This window comes from Aphelocoma coerulescens, chromosome 6, assembly GCF_041296385.1.
Source record: "Aphelocoma coerulescens isolate FSJ_1873_10779 chromosome 6, UR_Acoe_1.0, whole genome shotgun sequence".
NCBI lineage: Eukaryota > Metazoa > Chordata > Aves > Passeriformes > Corvidae > Aphelocoma > Aphelocoma coerulescens.
The window spans coordinates 8,452,452-8,473,411 of NC_091020.1; the positions used below are offsets into that span (position 1 = coordinate 8,452,452).

Here is a 20,960-nt window from a genome sequence, read left to right on the forward strand (position 1 = left end):
TTAAAATCTGTTTTGACTTTGTTTTTAGTTTTTATTTTTTAAAATGGTTACCTCTTTCTGTTAAATGTAGTCAGTTTGATTATTGTAGGATAACACAGAAAACATCACTCCTGTTTTAGTGTGATAAGATAAAGGAATTCTGAAGAATGTGTTTGAAAGGAAAACCTGGAGAAATAAAGAATGTGAAATCCTGTTTAAGAATGCTGGAAAATTAGAAAAATTATATATATTACATATATTTATATAATATATATTACATTATATAAATTCTGATTCTTTTTTGAGTATGTAATCACATAAGTGAATTCATCAAAATATTTCTTTCTGGTTATGCTGAAATGAACCCAACACATGCTGCCAGTATGCATTGTATGTGCTTGTACAGTTTGTGTGCCTGTGCTCACCTAGAGTAATCCACCTAATAGAACCTGAGAAAGCTGGAACAAAATGTCCACTTTCGTCTTTGAAATTCCTCTGTTAGCTTCACTGAAATTGGCAGGCTCCCTCCCAAACTCCTTCGCTGCAGTCAGAACTTATTATCTGTGGAGGGAAAAAAGAATCAAGCTGACTAATTCTGAATGCAGTTTTCAGGATGCCATATGAAAAAGCTTATTTAACTTAGACATTATCAACATTACGTAGAAGGGTGCAATGTTACTTTCAAAATAACTTTTGCTCTTTGTTTTTGTGCATGCTTAGTTATCTTAATTTCAGAAACACAGATGTTATTTTGAGGTCTTGCCCAGTGCATACGAATATTTATATCTGAAATTATAGAAGAGCTTTAATTTGATTGGTGGCAAAGAAGAAAGGAAGCTCAGGCTGGATCAGGCTTGTATGTCTGCCAGGCAAAGGGTACAGGAGAGTTAAGGGCAAGTGCATTGACTTGTTTGACTGAAAGATAGAAAACATTAGGAGCATTAGCTTTAAAATGTGGTTAGGAGTGCTTGTAAGGTGATATTTCCATCTTACAGCAACTCCTGAAATGAACAGGGACAGCTAAATTTTAGTACACAAACATTCTGCCTTCACGTGTACAGTGATTTATTCAGCTTCTTAAATCACTTTATCACTTCCCTGTTTAAAATATTGAACCCAGATCAGATGTGGTGGACTTTTCCCAGTGGTATCAGTGTTTAGCTTAAACATCAGCAAAAGCAGTCAACACTGGTCCCTGTTAGACTTTACCACTGTGATCCTGAGAGAGCAGAGGCAGGAAGAGCCATAAGCTGTGTGAACAGCTCGGGGGTGGTGGGATCTCTGGCTGGCCTGGTTTTGTCACAGAGGAACCCTGGGCAGGAATTCAGACTTGTATCTGCAGAGGTCCAGCAGCTTGTTGCACAATGTTGCTCTCAAACACAGCCTTAATTTTAATAAGTCTCCTCCAGAAAGTCACTGAGCTGTAGCAGTGTTTGGATGGGCCTTTTTTTTTTATATGTACAAAGTAGAAATTATAATAACCACCCTTTTCAACACCATGAAAAGGAACCATGTCCTTCATTAGCTTACATTAGAAGTATCTTGCTAGCTCAAATATTTTATTTTAGCAACAAGGCAGGGGGTTGAGTTATTTTTGCATTTTTATTGGTGTCCATAATTATTTTTCCCTGGTTTTGCTCGTTTTTTCACCACTGGCCACAGCGTGCTCGTGGTTGCCTGCAGGTCAGTTTGCAAATGAGACAGCTGTTCGGATTTGGACACAGAGTGGACAGCATCTCCGTGGCAACTGGAGCTGCACAAAGGCTGCCTGCATGGCTCTGCCCGATACTTTTGTTTCTTCCCTCATTTTCGTACCCATCACTCACGTGGGAAGGGACACTGCAGGATTAGGTAGGACATAATGCATAGATAAGTAAGGAATGGAACCTAAGCAATGGCATGTGCTTTCATTTCCTGCACAATGGGACCCTGATACCCTTTCAAAACTTGTTTTGTGCTAAAAACGTATTCTTGTGTGCTCAAACACGTATGCATGTGGATGGGCTTCATTGTGGGTGTATGAAAACACTCTCCAGGCACGTGTCATCAGTGTAGGGTTTGCTTTAGTTACCTACAGCATTGAAGCCAGCACGGGAGGCAGGGGGACATGAGCTGCCTTGTTGAATAAGAGACCTTTATGCACGTAAATTATAGTTCTGCTTTTTAAATTCTCTGTTAGAGAAAATTAGCAGTTGTTTTTGTTGGCATAAACCACTTTTGAATTATAGGAGGCCTCTCTTTCCTGACATCAGCATCCCCCCCGATGCCAGCTCCTTCACTCACCAGTGAATCAGTGGCAACTAAACACTTCTAAGCATTCTTTCCTCGCTGTGTGGACACTGTCCCGACCGTAGGAAAGGGAAAACCTGAGGTCACGTGTGAGCTTGGTGTATTGTCTAGAGACAGAAACAAGGTAGTTGTACCTGGAAAAATGTCTTGAAGGATGGACTCTCCATTTGCTGCCAGTGAAGCTATCAGTGAATCCTCTCCACTCTGCCCCTGTATTTCCTTCTGGGAACTCCCAGATGCAAAACTGGAGAGGAAGGATGTAAGTTACCATAGGTGTTACCAAAAACCTATGGTGGCTGTTCCCACAATTAACATCTTTCATCCTGTCGGTTCAATTCTCTCTCCTCATGGAGATTTGCCTTTTAGACACCCTTGAAAGCATTTTAGTTACTTTTTTTCATTAGTTTGTATACACTAGATGGCTTTGGATGTAATTGCTGACAGATGCCTCGTTAGCTTAGGAGTGAAACATACACTACAGGAAATAAAAGCCCTGCCAAGAATCCTTACCTAATGACCCGGCCTCTGCTAATTGCTTGCTACTGCAAACAAGAATTTCACTTGCCCCATATAGTGCTGAGTGGTGCAAAACCTGAAACAAAACCATGCTCGTACAAAATGGTATTTTTGGGGGATGTGGATAACAGCAAACCCAAGACCCTTCACCCTTCTTGCCTCGGGGTGTGATTACTCCTTTCTAGTGCAAGTGGGTGCTAATTACAGCTTTTTGGCAGCGCGCGTGGTTTGGGAAAGCAGGGTCTTGTAGCTTTGCTGCCTGAGAGCGGATCTTTGCTCAGGACACAGGGCTTTTCTGTCAGGAAGAAGTAAGGAAATAGATTTCCCTACAGTCATGAGGTCTCTGGCATGCCAGAAGGCATTGTACCGCTTTATTAGAGAAAGGGAATAAGAAAGCAGCATGAGATGGATATGACTAATATCAACGGGAGCCCTCGGGCCTGGGTTTTTGGTTCGTTCTTTTTTTCGGTAGTTTGACTCTCTCTGTGAAGGTTAACTAGGGAAAAACGCCTCTTCTCTACCAGCAACCTTTCCAGACTGAAATATTGCAGCCATGTCTCCTTGTTCTCTGAAGGCGGCAGAGCCGATTTTTTTGGTTGAACAGCTTTGCGAAAAACAGAGGCAATTCTCCTTCTCTTCTGAGAATTTAGGATTTAAATAGCTTTAGAGTCGCTTCCATGTAGGAAAGTAGCACGCATGTGGGCTAGTCACCTGTGTTATTTTAATATAAAGGTACTGTGTTGGAAACCTTAAATGGAAAGGCAGAGAACAAGAGAGCAAGCCTAGTATAGGATTTTGGAAACCAACAGTTAATACAATTGAAAAGTTGGGGGGAGAAATTTTGGTGGGAGACTTAAAAAATCTAGCTGGGAACACACGGCTGCCATCCATTTATGGAAGCTTTGGAAAGTATCAGCAGAAGAGTAGCAAAGTAAGTCGGTGTCTGTGGCAGCTGGGCTACCTCTGCCTGTGTATCCAAACATGGAACAGGCTAGTTGGTGTAGCTAGGACTTTTTTGGGGGAGGTGGATCAAGTTCCGTGGGCGCTGAGGGCTTCCCAGGTGTCCAAGAGAATGGGTCAGGTGGTTGCTGGCTCACCTATAAAAAGGCTCCTTATTTCCAAGGGCAGAGGAAATGGCTCAAACTGGATGGCTCATATGCTCCTCTCTTCTCACTGTGCGCTGGAAGTGAAAGACTAATTCTCTCGGCATGCCTATTTAGTGTTTCATCTCTCTTGCAGAAGTTTTAGGGACCTTTCTGTGAGCTGGTGTCAATATTTTTGTGCCAGCAGCTGTTGAGAGCTCAAGCTCCTGGGAGCAGGGCTTGTTAAAAGTGCAGTCCCTGGCTGTTGCAGATAGGCTGCTTGATAGAGTGCTGTTTCTTGGTGATTTCTCATTCCTCTGAGGTGGCAAATGGAACAATGGAAATAATTTATGCTTGACTCAGATCCACATCTTTTGTCAGCCCTTGGCATATATCCATTAGGAAACAAGTTGTCCTGGCTGAATTCCCTAGTGGAAAGGAGGTGAGCACTTAATTTAATGCCCTATCAGTGTATATCACAAAAGCAGTCTGGCATTAATTGCACAGCAATGGTTGCAACAAAGCATCTCCTACCCCAGTGACGAGAGGGGGGTGTCACAAAGCAAGCCTGAAGTGCCTGGAGTTTCCTCCTAAACCTAATTAGATTTAGAAGATCTTTCTGTTTGGAATAGGCTTGGATCTGACCCAAGAAGGGCAGCCTGAGGCAAGGATGATCAGTAAAGACAGATTCAGAGAGCTGGGGGAAAACAGTCCAGCTCTTGTCTGTGCTACTCTTGACTGAGATCGTTGTTAGAAGTCCCAGCTTGCACCAACATTAAAGACTTTCTCAAATGCTACAGAGTTTAATTTGTAATCTCTAGTGAAATCTTTTTTTCCATTGCTACTTTTAGGAGGAGGAACAATCAAGAAAAAGTTCTTCATGGGAATGCATGAATCCTACAATATCCCATGGAAAAAGCTCTGTTTCTACCTGCCTACTTCATTTTTAAAAAATGTTTTCTGTCTCTCCTTCATGGATAGGAGAAGCAGGGAGAAGGACTTTAAAAAAGGATCAGAGTTCTCAAACTTTAGTAGTGATCAAAGCAGAAGTCTCCAAAGGCCCCAAGAAGATTATTTTAATAGGAAAAATTTGGTTTTGTAGATCCAAAATTGTTTATTAAGATCCTAGCAGTTGCTTTGCTCCATGCCAGAGAAAATATGTCAGTGTCCAAAAATCTGTTTCAACAGCAGCACTCTTGTTTTTACAATTTTCCATTGATTTACTTCCTGCTGCCTGCCAATCACATAATTCTGGTTACATGCTTCATCTTTCTGCTTCCCAGGGCTCTTTGCATTTCTCTTGAGTTCTTCTTCTTCCTTTTCAACCTTGTGTACGTGTTCTGGTCAGTGAAATCAGAATTCATTCACTTTTCTTCTGGCTTCCCTATTTCAGGCATCAGTATCCTTGTCTTCCATGTTTTTCCTCTCCTCAGAAGTTCAGAGGGACAGTTTTGCTTTACAGTGTGAATGCCTTCCCCTGCTTATTTACTGTTTTTCTGAAATCTCTGTGACTTCTTTTGCTAAGGAATTAAAAGGTCCACAAAGAAAGCAACAATCCTAAAACTTAATCTTTTGAAAATTAGAAAAAAAGATTGAAAACAATCAACTGATTCTGTACTTTTTCTATAGTAGTCTCATTTCTTTTGCTTTTTCTGATAAACTTTATGGATATCTATCCAGCTGTGACAATTCCTCACTAAGTCTTGGGAGGAAAGCTAATCAGATCAAATGATGTAACATGATATTCAGTCTCAATTCTGAAGAGTAACAGCTTTGCAGTCCCTGGACATGCAGCTCCAGATTCTGGGTATTTTTTACTGATTGGAGTAGATAGCTACTTTAGTTTTCAGAGAATTCACCGTGTAGGTATGGAATCGTACTCGCATGTGGTCGGGGATTGCAAGACACCTGACTGTCTCCAGATCAGTGATATGTGAGAGCAGAAACAAGACAAAAGGGCTAAATGCTAAATCATTAAGATTAATCAGTTATCTGCACCAAGTGTAAATTACCTCAGCATGTTGCTGCATTTGTATAGTTGTGGAAAAACCTACTGGTTCAAAGAGAAATAAGCAAAAATGATTGGGGATTCTGGAAGAAAAAGCAACAAACATTAGTCATAGGGAAATAGGATAATCCTCTTTTATTTGCTTTTAAGCAATTTCCTAGAATTTTTTACCAGAAATACAAGCTCACATAAAAGTGGTGTTCCTCCATTGAATTTTAAAAGCGTATTCCCCCCCCTCTAAATCTAGCTGAACTGTGGTTTTCTCCTGTTTTCTCTCAGAATTGTTCTGCACAGCTCATACTGTTACCTTTAGGCAAATTAAGAGCTGGGGAAGTTTCTCTAAGAGGCATTCACAGTCCTCTTTTAAAGATGCAACGAAGATGCAATCTTTAAGGAGATGGAAACAGCACCTCAAATTCTCCAGCGATGTTTTGACTCAAGGAGCAAAACCTATTTTCCCCTCAATTGACTCAGTAATGAAAGGATGGAATCCTGGAAACATTTATTAGCTGCTAGGTGAACTGGAGAGAGACAAGCACTGCGGTGTGGTCTCAAATCTTTATCAATTAGTAAACACCGGTGTCAGGGAGACACGGGACAATACAAATTCTGTAGCAGCAGTGGTGCAGTTGCCATTACCTGCCTGACTTTCTGCAACCTAAACAAATCCCCTGCACGTTAGTTTGGAGAGTTGATATTTTAAAAAGCCATTTTTCTGAAATTGTTGCTATTGACAGGAGATTGGTCTTCTCAAAAGTGTTAGTAACTCATCAAAGCACATTACCAGCTGGCTGGTTTCAAAGATGTCTCAATGTGAAATCTAAGTTTGATTCCACTGGTGTAATATGGTGTTTGCATTTGTCAGAGATTAATTGCAAACAACGTTTCACTTGCTTGTAGTGTTGCTTACAGCAGTTTCAAGTTGGCACGCTCAGACAGGCAGGGAGAATGAGAAGGTAAACTTGCAAAATTTGCAGCTTGGTCGAGTGTTGTGGCTCCGCCTTTTGTCTCTTTTCCTGTTTGTGAAGGGTCAGTCACCATAACCGTTGCCACAGTCTCAGTCTTCTTGGGGTGATGGGCCAGCCCAGAAGCTGCATGCTGGCACCAGCACAAATAATTGCAGTGCTGACATCATCTGTCAGGAAATAAATACATGAATAATGGTAAAAGACAGCATGTCTCAAAATCCAGCTGAAGTAATGAGTCGACCCTTGTCATTATTTTGTTAAATATTTTCCTTCCACTTGAATTTGAAGTGCCCACTGCCTTTCTGTGACCTTACAAGATACATCCCTTGGAAGATTTCTGGCAACATTTTCACAGCTGAACGTTGTTCCTACACCTGGGGAGCCTGACTTTTACAATTAAGAACTATTCTTTACTCGACTTTCTCATACACACCTCTCACTTTACATGTTTGCTTCCCTGCGGGCCTCTCCATGGGCTTCATTCCATGGCAGCTGGGGCAGCACGCCCAAGCAGCCTGTTCACAGTCCCTTTTAGCAATTCTCTGTCAGCCTGAGCAGGTTTCTGGCCACCACACACCCTTTGAGCATGCTATTAGTTTTCCTTTGTTTATTCATCCCTCTGCCAGGGTAATCCTGAGAGTAGGGTACGCGAGAACATATGTTTGGTGCTACTGTATAGAAATCGGAGGTACTGATGGGAGGCTGTTACCTCAGCGAAATACCAAAGTGAGACCATCATTAATCTTTCATTTAGGATCCAAACCGTGGATCGAGGCATTCTGTTCTTTTGCCTGGAAGAGAGAAATGCAAAGCATGGATGCCAGAGATTAGTGTACACTATTTCCCATGTTTCTCTTTTCTTCCTTGTCATTTCCCAGCTCTGGTGTTCCGCTGCAGAGTAAGTGAATGTAGAGTTAAAGGCACTACTATCCTTCTCAGCCTATTGAACAGCACATCTGTAGTTCATTAGCATCCAAATACCTTTAAGCTGATTGTCTCCTTGGTCACACTGCTCCAGAGCTTCCAGGATGAAAGTACCAAAAGTTCAGAAATAATGGGTTGCATTGTTGCTGGAAGGAATATCTGATTAGTGGAGGCTTGCCCATATACTATATAGAGGAAATACAAAAATGCAAAGGATTTTTCTCTTTATTATTCATGTGTAATCACATTTTAAAAATACTAATAATTAGGCAAGTGTTTCTGGAAAACATGAGGCAGTTTATTCATAGTCTTCCCGTATTTTGCAGAGCTTTGATTTTTATGTAGGTAATTAAGAAAGAGGTTATGAACGCTAATAATTGCTAGGCTGGTCTCTTTTAAGGAATTAGTCTGAATGAGGAAGAGAAAGGGTTCTTGCTAACTTCTCTCACAGATTCCCACCTGTGCCAGGCTGGAGTTGAAGTGAGGATGGACTCATTAAGAAGAAAATGGACTAGAATAATGACTGTGTTTGGTTAGCAGATGTATTAATCTGTGGTGATTGAAACACAACTGAAGTGTAGCATTTTTTTTTATCGGGAGAGCAGCTCTACTCATTCAGTAATGGACTAAAAGGAGACGCTGCAGTGTGAGAGTGAAGTGCTTAATGTGAGTGCCGAGCCTGGGCTAGCTGGGTGCTGTGCCTCAGTAAGGAAGTGTTTTACAGATCTGTATGAAAGAATTTCTCATGCCTGTTCTCCCCAGGTAGCAGTATCAGAGGTTCACTCAGCCATATAAAAGTATGGTAACCAAATGGTGCAAAGAGATAAAAGCTGCTATCTGCTCAGAATAAAAAGGTCACTGGGGTCATGAAAAAAACCTTAGCGGGAACCATTTGCATTGTCAGCTCTTTCCGTGGAAATCCCTGACTGCAAAACTTGGAAGTGGCCCAGCCCAGCAGGTCTGGGATTTACCTTCATATGGAAGAATAAGAAAAATCAATCTATTAAAGTGTTGGCATGTCTTGCCCCATGAAAAATTATATATTCTGTCTCCTGCAGCAGAAGAGCAGGGGAAATACCTGAGGTGGTGGGTGGGCGAGAGGCAATACCCAGTGAGCAGCAACACTGATCTGGGGCCACAACCTGCCAGGTTCTCTGTGGCAGCCCCATGCCGCCAGGTGTGGTTGGAGGTTCTGTTTCTCCTTGTTTTGCTGACTCAGGCCCTGGCAGCTCACGCAGCCAGGTTGATCTGCAACAGGAATATACCCAGGACCTGCCAGCCCAGCCTGTGCGAGGAGCACAGCGTGGCCTCTCCTCTTGCTCAGCTGAATGCTTTATGCTTTGCCTGGTTGCACTGCTGGGGCATTCTGTCATTTTTCAGCTTGCTGAACACAGATATACGTAAGTAATGTATACATTTCAGGCCTGCCACTGCCTGGGGTTATTTATGAATTAGTGTTTTCCTTTATCATTAGGTAAAAGTAGTTTAAGCTAATACATACTGAATGCATAAATCTGCCAGCTCCGCTCAAGTAGGGGACAGCAGCTGGAAAATAGCATGCCAATTTAGGCAAATTTCTATTTTCGTGGCCCGGGGTCAACCTGTGTTGAAGGCTCATTTCTGATGCAGTGGTACAGAGGTATAGCTTCTTTAAGGAAAATAAACCAGGATAGCAAAGCCTGCTGAGGGTATCAGAGAATCATTGATGCAGGAGAGTTGATCTGTCTCAAGATGCTCTGCACCAACCCAAACCACATTCAACTGATGCACTGATTTCTGCTTCTAGATAAAGGAATCTAAAGGGGCTGGAGATCAGCTGGATATTTAAAATAAAACCCCATTTTGTTGAGACATTTCTTTTTCTTTCTAAAGCACCACAAATTTAGTAGACAAGAAAGAGAAAGGCAAAGACAGTGTTATAATTTGTTATCTCCATTTTACATACAGGGAACAGAAACCTGGGCTGTATTTACTCCATCTTTTGCGAAGCAGACAGACCTACTGCAAGCTGCAAATTCAGAGTTACTGTCTGTCTAGACAGCTGGAAATGAGTCTCCTGTGCTGACTAAAGGCTTCTCTCCAGCGAATGCAATATATGTCCCCAGAAGTGCCTGGCAGCCTGGCTCTGTATGGCAGCAGCACACAACCAATATACTATTTGCAGAACTTTGGATGTAACCAGTTTTCTGCAATGTGAATTTCCATCATGTGCTGACTGCCTCCCTCATATTTTCAGGGAGAGATGGATGGATCTGATGTTGCACTGTCCACAAGCTGCACCGTGGCATAAACCTTGTCACAGAGATTACGTGGTTTGTTGCTCTGTCCTCAGAATGCAAATTCATTGCCTTAACAAAAGGCTTCTATTTCTTGTCCGTCCCTTCAGCTGTGTCCCTCTAGCAGCTGCCTTTTGCTCAGGTGTAGTTTAACACCTCAGCAGAGCCGGCGTTCAGATGCTGTTAAGGCAGGCAGGTAAATTGAGTGTGTCTCCTTCATGGCACAGTTCTTCCCCAGCGTGTGGCAGTGAGCTATGCTGCTACTTGGAGCTGTAATGCTGTAAAGACTTTGAGACCATCTGTTTGAAAAAATGCCTCTTTTACCTTGCTGGGCATGTCTGATGGAAGCCATCACAGCAGAACAAGGTACTCTAAAGCCATTTATCTCATCTAATGCTGCCGCTGTTCTCCCTTTATCTTTTTATCTTTCATTCTCTCTTTCCTTTGTGAAATATCAAGAAACAATATCAACACATTACACTAATCAAGGAAGCATCTGTAGCACCTGCTTTAGCTTTTGTATCCGGCCTGAATAAATGCAAGATGTGACAGGTTTGACAGATGTAACTGCCACAGAAAGGAAAGCAGGACTTGCACTCTGGGGCAAGCACGGGAAGAAAAATAGGAAGAAAAGAGTGAAAAGGACATCCTTTGTGTCACACTGGCAATTTACATCCAGTGCTTTCCCTGTTAGCATGCAGCAAAGAGGAGGGTTTTGCTCTGGCAATGACTTGGGAAAAGCCAGGGAGCGATCAGAAGGATGCAGTACCTCTCTTCCCCCCACAGTATGGAGGAAATGGACCCGTGGTCAGCTCTCTGAGTCCAGCACTTGTTCTGTAGCACTGGCCAGGAGGTCTTACGGACAGTGTTTTATATAACTGGTGGAGGTCTAGCCCAGGGCCCTGCACTGATTTGACTTGACAAGGCACCCCTGTGGGCAGAGCTGCTGCTCTGCACTTCATCTCAGCCTGTGGAGAGCTGCAGAGCAAAATGTGTGGCACTCTGCAGTCTGTCCCTGCTCCCGCTCCACGCTGCTGCCATGGCTGGGACAGACTGTCACAAGGACAGGCCTGTGCTTGGGAGGAGGCAGCAGCCCAGCTCTCCTCTCCTCACCCTGCCTGTGCTGCTGCCTTCTCCTGCAGGGAAGCCAGAAACACAAAAGTGGGGTTCTGCAAAATCTGTTTTGTGCCATAGAAGTATCAGCCATGTTGTAAACAGAGCAGCAAAGCTCCACTGATCTAGCAGAGAAGCACAAAAAAAGGAGAAAGCTGTGTATGTGTGTTTTGTTTCTTTTTTTTCCTAAGTACCAACCTTAAATCAATCAGATATATTGGGTAGTTACCAGGAGTGGCCAGTGAAAAGACAAAAATTAGTAAGCAGATACATTTCCCTGCTAGGTACAGTGTCATTCCATATGAAAGCAATCATAGGAGATATTCTGACACGTTCATAGCCCAGAATGGGCTGTGCTGGCCCAAATTATCTATAACCCTGTGAAAAAATCCCTTCACTTTGTAAAGATTATGTACTGTTATGAGTAATGAGCATTATATTTGGGAACAGTTAGAAACTTTAACTACAGCAAGCATCTGAAGAGAAATTGGTATGCACAGCCTGGGTTATGTTTCTATTTAAAGGCAAGAGCAAACAAAATACTGCTATAACCAAGTAGTATTAAACTGCACATTAGCAGGGCTTACTATTCTCAAAGGTACTTTATTTGATCAAAACCAGGCTTTTGTCTCTAAAGTTTACGTGTCTCCATCTTTCTTTCCTCAACTTTAATTCATTTTATTGAAATGGAAAAAATCAAAGTGCTAAGGTATCGTGGACCCAGTTCAGTCAGAAACTTTAAAAATATTTTTAACCTTATGCACTAAGGAAATCAATAGATGTGTTGAATCTTGATCTACAAAGTGCATTGGAATGAGGAGGACAAAGTGACTGGGAAGAACGAATTAGAGAAATGACAATTCTGGCTGCCATCAGTTTTCTGCAGAAGTGACATGTTTATCATGGAAGTCACTCCAGCATGCAGCTGTGTACCCAGGGAGTGTCACATATCTGGGATGATGCAATCTCTCTTTCCCTCGTGTCAGATACACACACTAGCTGTAAAATGGCCTTTGGAGACAAGCAGGTTTGGGCTTTTTTTTGAGCTGACAACACATTATTCATGTGTTAGACACTGTCAAGACGGCTGTGATTGCTGTCAGACTAGGGAATCTTCTTCCAATTTTTTTATAGGCAAGCATGAGCAATAGCACGAGGGTCAAGCCTTTTCTTCCCTTCTCCTTTCTGTTGTTTCCCCAGTTCTTCAGGCTGTGTAACTTTTTGAACATGACATTTTGATGAGTAAAATAGAGAATACGATTCGTGAGGAATCCCAAAAGTCAGGCAGAGCATGGTACTTGACTTTTATGTCCTGTTCACCTTCAGCAATAATTTGGTGTCTTAAATGGTTTCCATTCTGTAAATTTGATGATGTGTGATATGGGAAGGGGAGGCAGTGTGAGGGGGCAGGCAAAAAGGAAGGATGAGTAATACAGCAGCTCAAAAACGTGGTAACTACTAGAAAGTCCCCTTGAGGTGGTTGTGATTTTTGAAGGAAATAGTTTCCAAGAAACAAAAAGAATTTTCAGACTGGAAAAAAGAAAAAAAATCCTTCTTTTAGGTTTTATACTTCACAGAACTTGCAGGTGGTTGTAGTAGTTGGTGCAGCATTTATGTTAGATATGAGTTTAGTGCTGCAGGGTCCAGGCCACGGAGTGGAAAGAAAATGGAGTGTGCCATAAGCTTTGAAAGCTCACAGTTGTTCGGGCTCTTGTGGAGATGCAACGTGAGGGCATCACAGCAGGACAGTCTGGTTTTGGCACCAGCACAGTCTTCACCATTTTGTTAGTTTTTCTTCTGTAAACCAGAGATATACTTTAGTGATTAAAGACAAAATCTGTTATGGACTATTAGTTGTGCTCCCTGCTTGTCACGCAATCTACTTACATAACAGATAGTGCTGTCTTTAATTTGAACTAAGTGTGTAAAAAAGTATGTTTGTTGCAGAGTGTAAGTGCCTGATGAACAAAGTCTTGAAAGAAAGCAGAAACTATGTCAAGAGGAAGTGCTTTATAAATAACTAACACATATAAAGTCCATTAATGTCTATAAGTCATTTGCATACAGGCTTAGGTTTCTGAGCATCTGAATTGCTTTTAAAATATATGCCTTGCAAATACTTTGGGGTTTAAGTCGTTAGGGTTTTGTTGTTTGTTTTTACTCCCTCAGGACCGTGGAGCAGTTGGGGGACTACAAAAAAAAAAAATTAACACTGCTGGTAGATAAAACGTGTATTATAGAGGGATAGCCCACACAGTCCTTGCCAGAGCTGGGAATGTGAGACCTGAAGGAGGTGATTTGACCTTTCTGACTCTCTCAATCATTGGCAGACTGAAGTTTGCTCAGAAATCTTAATTTCATTCCTTTTCATGATCCAGTGGTGCTACTAGTCACCCATTTTGCTGAGCAGGGTGCACAAGGCTCAGTTCTTAGAAAACATATCCTGCCAAAGCCAAGAAGAAACAAACAGGTACTGCAAGAAGCATGCCCTGCTGTAAAAGAGCTGTGAAGGCAAATTTTCATCATTTGATTTCAACAGATTTTACAAAAATGGAAACATGTTTACCCAAAGAAGCTTAATCAGACAGAGAGTTGAGTTACAAGTAGGAAATCTCAGAGCTAGTTAAGAATTTGTCCTGGAAACTCTTTGGAATGGTTAATTAAATTGTTTTTTCTTGTCTCTCTTTTTCAGTACTTCTCTGTGGAAGGAAGAAAATTTACTTCAGGGAAATGTTTAAAGTAGTTTAAAATTTATCCAGGCCATGTAAATCCTTTTAGTTCCATTTTTATGCCACCAATGATTTCTGTGAGCTTTCAGTTTGAAATGCACTTAGGCAATGCGTTTGTAGAAATAAACAAAGGAAAGTCCCTCTTTTTGTACATTATCAGTTGTTCTTTTCCCACTAAAGGGGTGCAGAAGAAACATTATATATGAGAGAGACATGGGCCAGATGAACCTGAAAGGGATCAGGATTTGCTATGAGTGTTTGCTGGGCCTAGGAGACATCGTTGAGAATGTATCTTTCTTTTCCATCTTTGTAAATGTTTGCCTTTACAAAATTGCTGATAAATTGATATATAGCCTCTCTTATACAAGTCCACCCTCATTTCAAGACCTGTAGAGACTTCAAGTCCTGTGTAGGAAGCAGTTTAAATTGTGTGGTAAACTTTCAGGGCAGCTCAGTCACAGCAGGACATGAGAGACTGTCAGTTTAAATGGCTGAAAGTGTGGTGGGGAGCAGACAGACATCGTTGTTGAGGTTCTTTAAAAAAAAAAATCAATTCATGGTACTTTTTTTTTTTTTTTGGTTATAGAACTGGCACGAAGCAAAAAAGGATGCCTCAAAAATAAAAAGGCTTGGAAGATATAAAATGACTAAACCATTCAGGGACAGAATATTCAGGCTGTTGGGGAAGTTTTGCAGTTTATAGTTGCATTTCTGTTTCTGAGCTTGTGTCATGAGCCACTTGTCCTGTAGGGAGCTGTGGTGACAGTGGAGGTGGGAATGAGCCAGTGGCAGCAGTGATGATTTGGCAGGAGGTAGAAATGGGTGGTTTATTTAAATATTCAGGCATGGCCATTGAGGTGTCTCCAAGTATGGTGGGTTTATGCCATTTACTCATCCATGGCACAGTGAGGTCTCATCATCTGGAGGCACAGCAGGGCCAAAAACCTAACCAGAAAAGAGAGGATTCCCCAAAACCCAGAGGAGATGCTCCAGCATGGCTGAGATGTTTTCCATTTTCATGTTTTCACTTTCAACTAAGAAATTGAAGTGGCTTGGTGAAAATGCAAGTGTTCAATTGCATGCCTGGAAATTATCTTCAAGTGATTTTGGAGCTAAAATGTAGAAACAGAAGCAGGAAAAGTACAAACTCTGATTTGTCTTAGGATGTTATTGTGGGAAAAATCCTTTTTTCCTTTCCTCTCCTGACCTCATTTGAAATGTTTCTGAACTGCCACCTGTAAAAACAGGGAACCAAGTTGCAGTAGGTGAGAGTGCCTGAGTGTTTGACTGAGTGTTGCCTATGTTTGTTGGTAGAATTACTCTAACTTTGGAAACAAGATGCTGTTTTTGACCTGAAAAGCATTATCTTCTGCTTCCAAAGTTTTGAAAAGAGACAGAGAATTTGGAATTAATTTCAAAACATTATTTCTATTTAAAGTACATTATGGCTAAATGTTTAACAGGTTTGGCATTTTTAAAATAAAAATACTTTGTGAATATTATTAATACTGGGTAAAATGTAAACTATTTTGGCAGCTGCCTTATATATCAGTTTTTCTTACTTAAAAAGAAAAACAACCAAGAAAACCCCTTCTCCACGGAGATTTCTGCTTGTCCAACTCTAAGCCTTGTCAGATGCTGTCAGCTAAGGATAATTGCAGAGCAGCAGGTCAGACAGGAGAGCTCAATATCCATATTGCAGGCTTGTCTCTTTTCCAGATTTGCTCCATGATACCTGGAGTATCATCACAATGAGTCAATCTTGCTTTGGAATTACAATACAGCATTTTTCTTTAAGACCAGAGAACTGCTGTGATAGGGATCTACACAAAACCAGAATAAAACAAAATCAGCTCCCCCAAGGAAACAATCCTTCCACACACAACAAAATAAGGAGCTTGTTTATTGATAAAAATGGGAGTTTGTGTTGGGATATTTTCAATTATGGTGACTGGTTTAAGTTTCCATAAGGCAAGTAAATGCTTAAGTTAAAAATTCTTGCAAAGGCAGAATTCCCTTCTTCTCACACCTGTGCCACCTGCTTTATCTGTATTTATACACATGTGCCATATTTATATATTTTTCTAGACAGTTCTCATTATTACCAGCAACCAGGGTTGGGAGAAAGAAAGTGCAGATGATGAAATAAATTGGAGTGGGGGATGAAAATTCTGCTTTTTCATAGGAAAGCTGTCAGATGGATTAATGGCTGGGCTGAGCCAAATAGCTCCATTATCAGATCAGATAAAGACCTCTCCCCTCCCTGACTAAAATAATTGAGAAAGGGGGCTCTGATATGGATTTTGTGAGAGATGAACTCCTTGAGAGTAAATTAAAGACAGGATAATAGAGTCCCTCACTACGCATGTGTAACCACCACTCTGATAAATTGGGATGAATGTAATCTTATCTAGGCCTGCAACATCCAGGTCTGTCCAAAACCCAGATATATCTGTATCTATCAATACAGATGTGTTTTATTTTCTTGCAGGACTAGGTGGGAAGCTACAGAGCATATGAATGAAATGGAAAATCACTGCAGTGGGTATGCCATACCCACACAGACAGAAAACTCCATTATCTTCCACTCAACCATAAATAACACCTTTGTTCAGGAAAAAGTGTGTGTGGGGAAGTGCAACAACCTCTCCCAACCAAGCACAAGGAACATAGGGAAGAAAGCAATGCAATGAAGGGAATGAGTTCAGTGACCCATCCTGGGGGAAGTGCTTTGGGAGGAATTCTAAACCTCTGTGCCCACAGGGGTCACTCAGGCTCTGAAGTGACATGGAGAGCTGCCTGGATGTGAGCACTGGTGCTGCTGGGTGCTGTAATGGACCGTGTAATCCCTTGGAAGGAGGTGCCTTGCACAGGCACGGTCCTGCCCCTCATGTGGGACCAGGGGAATCAACTCCTCCTGGGTCTCACGGTGATTGCACTGTGGGCAAGGATGGAGAGAGGCTGCTAATCTCTACTTACCTCATGTGTGCTGAAAAATTAATAAAACAAAGTGAAAGGGGAGCTCAGAGAAACTAACTGACAAGATGAACAATTATAAAGGAGGGGGGAAGAACTGGCTGGCTGTGTGCAGAAGGGCTGCAGATGAGATAGGAATGCTCCAAGCAGTGATTGCAAGGTGACTTGGCAATGTTCTGCAAATATTTGAGGGAATAAACATCGCTGAGGAAGAGAAATTAGTACAACAAGTTTTATCATAAAGAGCAGGGAGATGATCTGCCAGAAAAACTTTTTGAAAGACATTAACAAGTGGTGAAATGAGCCTTTCAGGGCAAGAGGAGGTGTAACAATGGGTGAGATTGTTTTAAATGAAATTGGAAATCAGCCGCAGAAAGTACTCCTGCTTTGGGTGAAACAATGAAGGTGTGGTGTGCTGATGAAGGGATTCTCTACTGCAGGCTAACGTAGGTTTTGATTCACCTGTACACCACTACTTCACATGGGTTTGTCCCTCAGGGATGTGGGTTCTAGAAAAATGTAATAACTAAGAAAAGCAAGTTGGACAAAAAGCATCAGCCCTTTGACAGCATGAGAACTGAATGTGTAATCATGCTCAGTCTTGTTCAGAAGCCCAGAATAACAACTGTAGGGGCTTTGTCCCTCATTTGCAGCAGGAGTGCTCCATGTTGAGGACTTTTTCCAAATTGTAGCTGTATAAAATCACTGAAATTTCTTGATGTACACTGACTCTTTAAAACCAAAGTGCAGCACATCTTTGTGACGCTGCTCATCTTCAGAAAAGCTGTGTTAATTCCCCACCACTACATTTATTTGTATCTCCTGATTTTGTTGTTTTTTACAGCTTCTAACAATTTGTACTGTGCCATGCTACAACTACAGTTGTCTCTGGCTCCTCATGCCAGTGGACCCATGGAGGATTGCTCTCAGCAGAGTTGGGTTTAAATCAGAATCTCTGTCAGATTAATAGGTTATGAGCAAGCACAGAGGCAGGAGTTTGTTCTCTGGGGCCCTGTGATTTCTGCCTTCTCTGCCTGGCAGTGCTCCTGGCTGCTGGGGGAGCTGGCTCCCTGTTTCTGCTCACCAGGTGGAACAGCAGATGAACATGTGTCTGAGCATCCCCCCGGCTGGATCTAAACTGCTTCTTTTTCAGGAGTACTTTACTTGTCACAAAAATATTATCTGTATTAAGATCTGAACACTGATATTTTTTTTCTTTCATCTGTGTTCCTGTGTTTTTCTACTGTTTATCTGGGTATGCTGTATGTCATCCCTTTCAAAAGACTGTATCTTCCCTTTTCTTCTGTTGAATCTCTGCTTAGGGATTTGATTTCCCTCCTGATACCTGGTGGTCCAAAAATGATTTATTGGTGAAAGCTCTTAAGGGGGATCTGATTACCTTCAATGAAGTCCACACTCATCATCACAGCTTTTGTTTGCCACTGTATCCATCATTCCTGAGTCATAGTAACAATTCAGAGATCTCACTGAAGACAGAAGAACCTCCTGCTTGTCTTTACATATCATCTCTTTCCAAGCAAATGTTCCATACTATGAAATGTCTTCTCTCTGTTTTGCCTTCATCTGTTTTTTAATTTAGCATAAATTAGTTACGTGGCCTTGGTAAGAAATGCTTTAGCAGAAATCTCTCTTCAAATACAGAAGAATTTTCTCATTATCTACCCTACCTTTATTCTGTTCCCCTTAGAAGAAAAGAAGGGATAGATGGATGTGAGTCACAGTATGCTACAAACTGCCACCGGAATGCTCTAGCAAGCATTTCCTGTACCAGGGGTAGTCCATCTGACCCCTGTTAATTGCAGTGGTGCTTTCCTCTTGCCTGTTTGCAGATGAATGCTTGAAATGAGGTGTAGTGCTATAATCTGTTCTGAAAAACCTCTCCAAGAGGACTGGATTTGTGGATGGTGATTGGCTCTCCCAAGCTGGGAAGCCAAGCAGAACAGATTAACACACTTAGTGGTAACACACTTCTGAATCTCAATGGGTGCAACTTGTTCTTCCTTCTTCAAAGCAATTAACTGTATATAAATTTGATTCTGTATGGTGTATGCCTTTTGACTGTTTCAAGATCTTTTCTTGGGGATGGTGAGGTTTTCAATAAAACATGAAATAATTTACGTGACCGGATTATCCAAGATCCTTTTTCTTACAGCCCAGTGTGAGTAATAAAAATGTGAGACCTGAAATATGTCTGTGATCTCCAAAGCCATAATACCCATGCTACTTAAAACTTATTTAAATTAAAAAGAAAAAAAAAAAAAAAAGAAAGGAAAAGTGAGCTGGTTTTGCTCTATGCTTTTATCTGAGAAAATGACCTGCATAACAATCAGATGCATTTTACTACTTAATTCTTTATTACAGGGTTTTGGAGAGCCAAATTATTTTCTATCTCCCATCCAGAGGTTTTGCTCTGAATGTTCAAGCCTGTCACTCTTTTGTTATCTTGCTTTCCAAGTTCTCACTTTCAGAATATTAAAAAAAAAAATGAAATAAAATTTGCTGCTCTGCATTTATATAGAGGGAAATGGAAGGAAGGCAAAATAACAGGAAAAGCTTGTGGGAAAGCAAAGCAGTGTTCACTTCATCTCCTATTTCTCTGCTGTGACTACATGCCCATTTTGTTTCCCAAACATCTCTCAGCTGGGTTCCCTCTAGGCCATCTCAGATGCATACATCCCTCGGTGTGCTTCCTGCAGGAGCGGCACCGGCTCGTCCCCGCGGATTGTGTGCCGGTGTCACAAAGCATGTCCTCTCTGTTTGTTAGCAAGATGACCAGCACTAGCAGGCTGCTCAGAAATGCCAGCTTTAATTACAAATTTTGCTTTCAAGGGGAGCACACAGATTATGCCTGGGTATCTTAAAAGTGCCTCTCTCCTTTTGAACTCTGGTTGTTATGTTTTGAAAAATAATAAGGCTTCTGTTCTCAGGGTTACTGGTCCTTGCTGTCACCCTGTCCTGGGAGGAACCCAAACAGAAGCAAATGACAACAGACAACCTTGTGCATCTTGAGCTGGCTGATGGTAGGAAATAATGCAATTTCCCATTAAAAAGAACTAAAAAAGCATGGGGAGTGAGCTACTTGTGTTGTTTTCTCCAAATAAAACTGACCCTTTGGTTCTTGAAGTTAACCATTGTAGAGGGTGTCTGAGAAGTGCTCAGTGTGAAATAGAGATCACCACATTCCTCTGCTGGCATGACCCACAGCTATAGACTCATCACTATGCACAGTAATGTGAAAACAACTGGCTACTAATTTCTTCCTGGATGATGAATTACCTTGTGCGTAATCATGCTTAATAAATGAGTACATAATAGTTGTATTAGTTACCATTTTGGCAGAGTAAAGTGAGGGAAAGTATAATGATGATATGATATGATATGATATATAGGCCTATAAGAGTTTTAGAGAAATATAAAGCAAATCTGAGAACTGGGTCACAGAAAAACATATTGCCTGAGGTATGCATCTATTGTATTATCTTAAAAAAAGAAAAAATATATATAAAATCACATACACTTAGCACAACACAGGTCCAGGCATTAGGTGATGACATACTTCCGATTTGACAAACTCAGTACCAATACTGACCTCAAACTCTTACTGGTTTGGGCCAGTTTTACTGCAATATATAACTCAAATTGTTGAGTCTTTCTATGCAATGCTTGAGAAAGATGGCTGGAAATTGATCTGCTTGCTCAGAGTTTATTCTTCAGGGGCTTACACAAAGAGGCATTGTACATGGTGAGCTGACCAAAGAGTTCAAGGTCAGTCCAGAAGCTTGGCAGGGCTGTGTTCTTTCACCCATGTTATTCAATTATCTTGCTGACTGGATGTGGAGGTGAGCCCTTGGTGATTACAAAGGAGAAAGCAAAATTTGGGGATTTTATTAGTCTGTTGACAGCTTTTTTAGACTTTGCTGCTGACCTTGGGTATAATCAAACACACAGAATTTGTAAATCACTGCTTTAAAGAGGAAATAGAAATTATCCTGAAATAGGGGGCTAAGGGTTTCATGGTCAATGATCAGGAGAACTTTTCTGATGTCTTTAAAATTATAGGGGTAAGAAAGGCTGGAGGA

General features: G+C 41.4%; 1 long non-coding RNA gene across 3 annotated transcripts in view; it reads left to right on the forward strand.

Annotated features, from left to right (window-relative positions):
* LOC138112294 (uncharacterized) overlaps nucleotides 1-20,960 on the forward strand; it is a 296,238-nt gene that overhangs the window by 78,467 nt on the left and 196,811 nt on the right. Inside the window, exon 3 of one of the 3 annotated variants that reach the window (XR_011151664.1) lies at nucleotides 9,714-19,779. The exons of the other annotated variants lie outside the window; for them this stretch is intronic. This is a non-coding gene — a long non-coding RNA (uncharacterized lncRNA). Of the gene's footprint in view, nucleotides 1-9,713; nucleotides 19,780-20,960 lie in introns of those variants that run through there. 3 annotated transcript variants of the gene reach the window in all.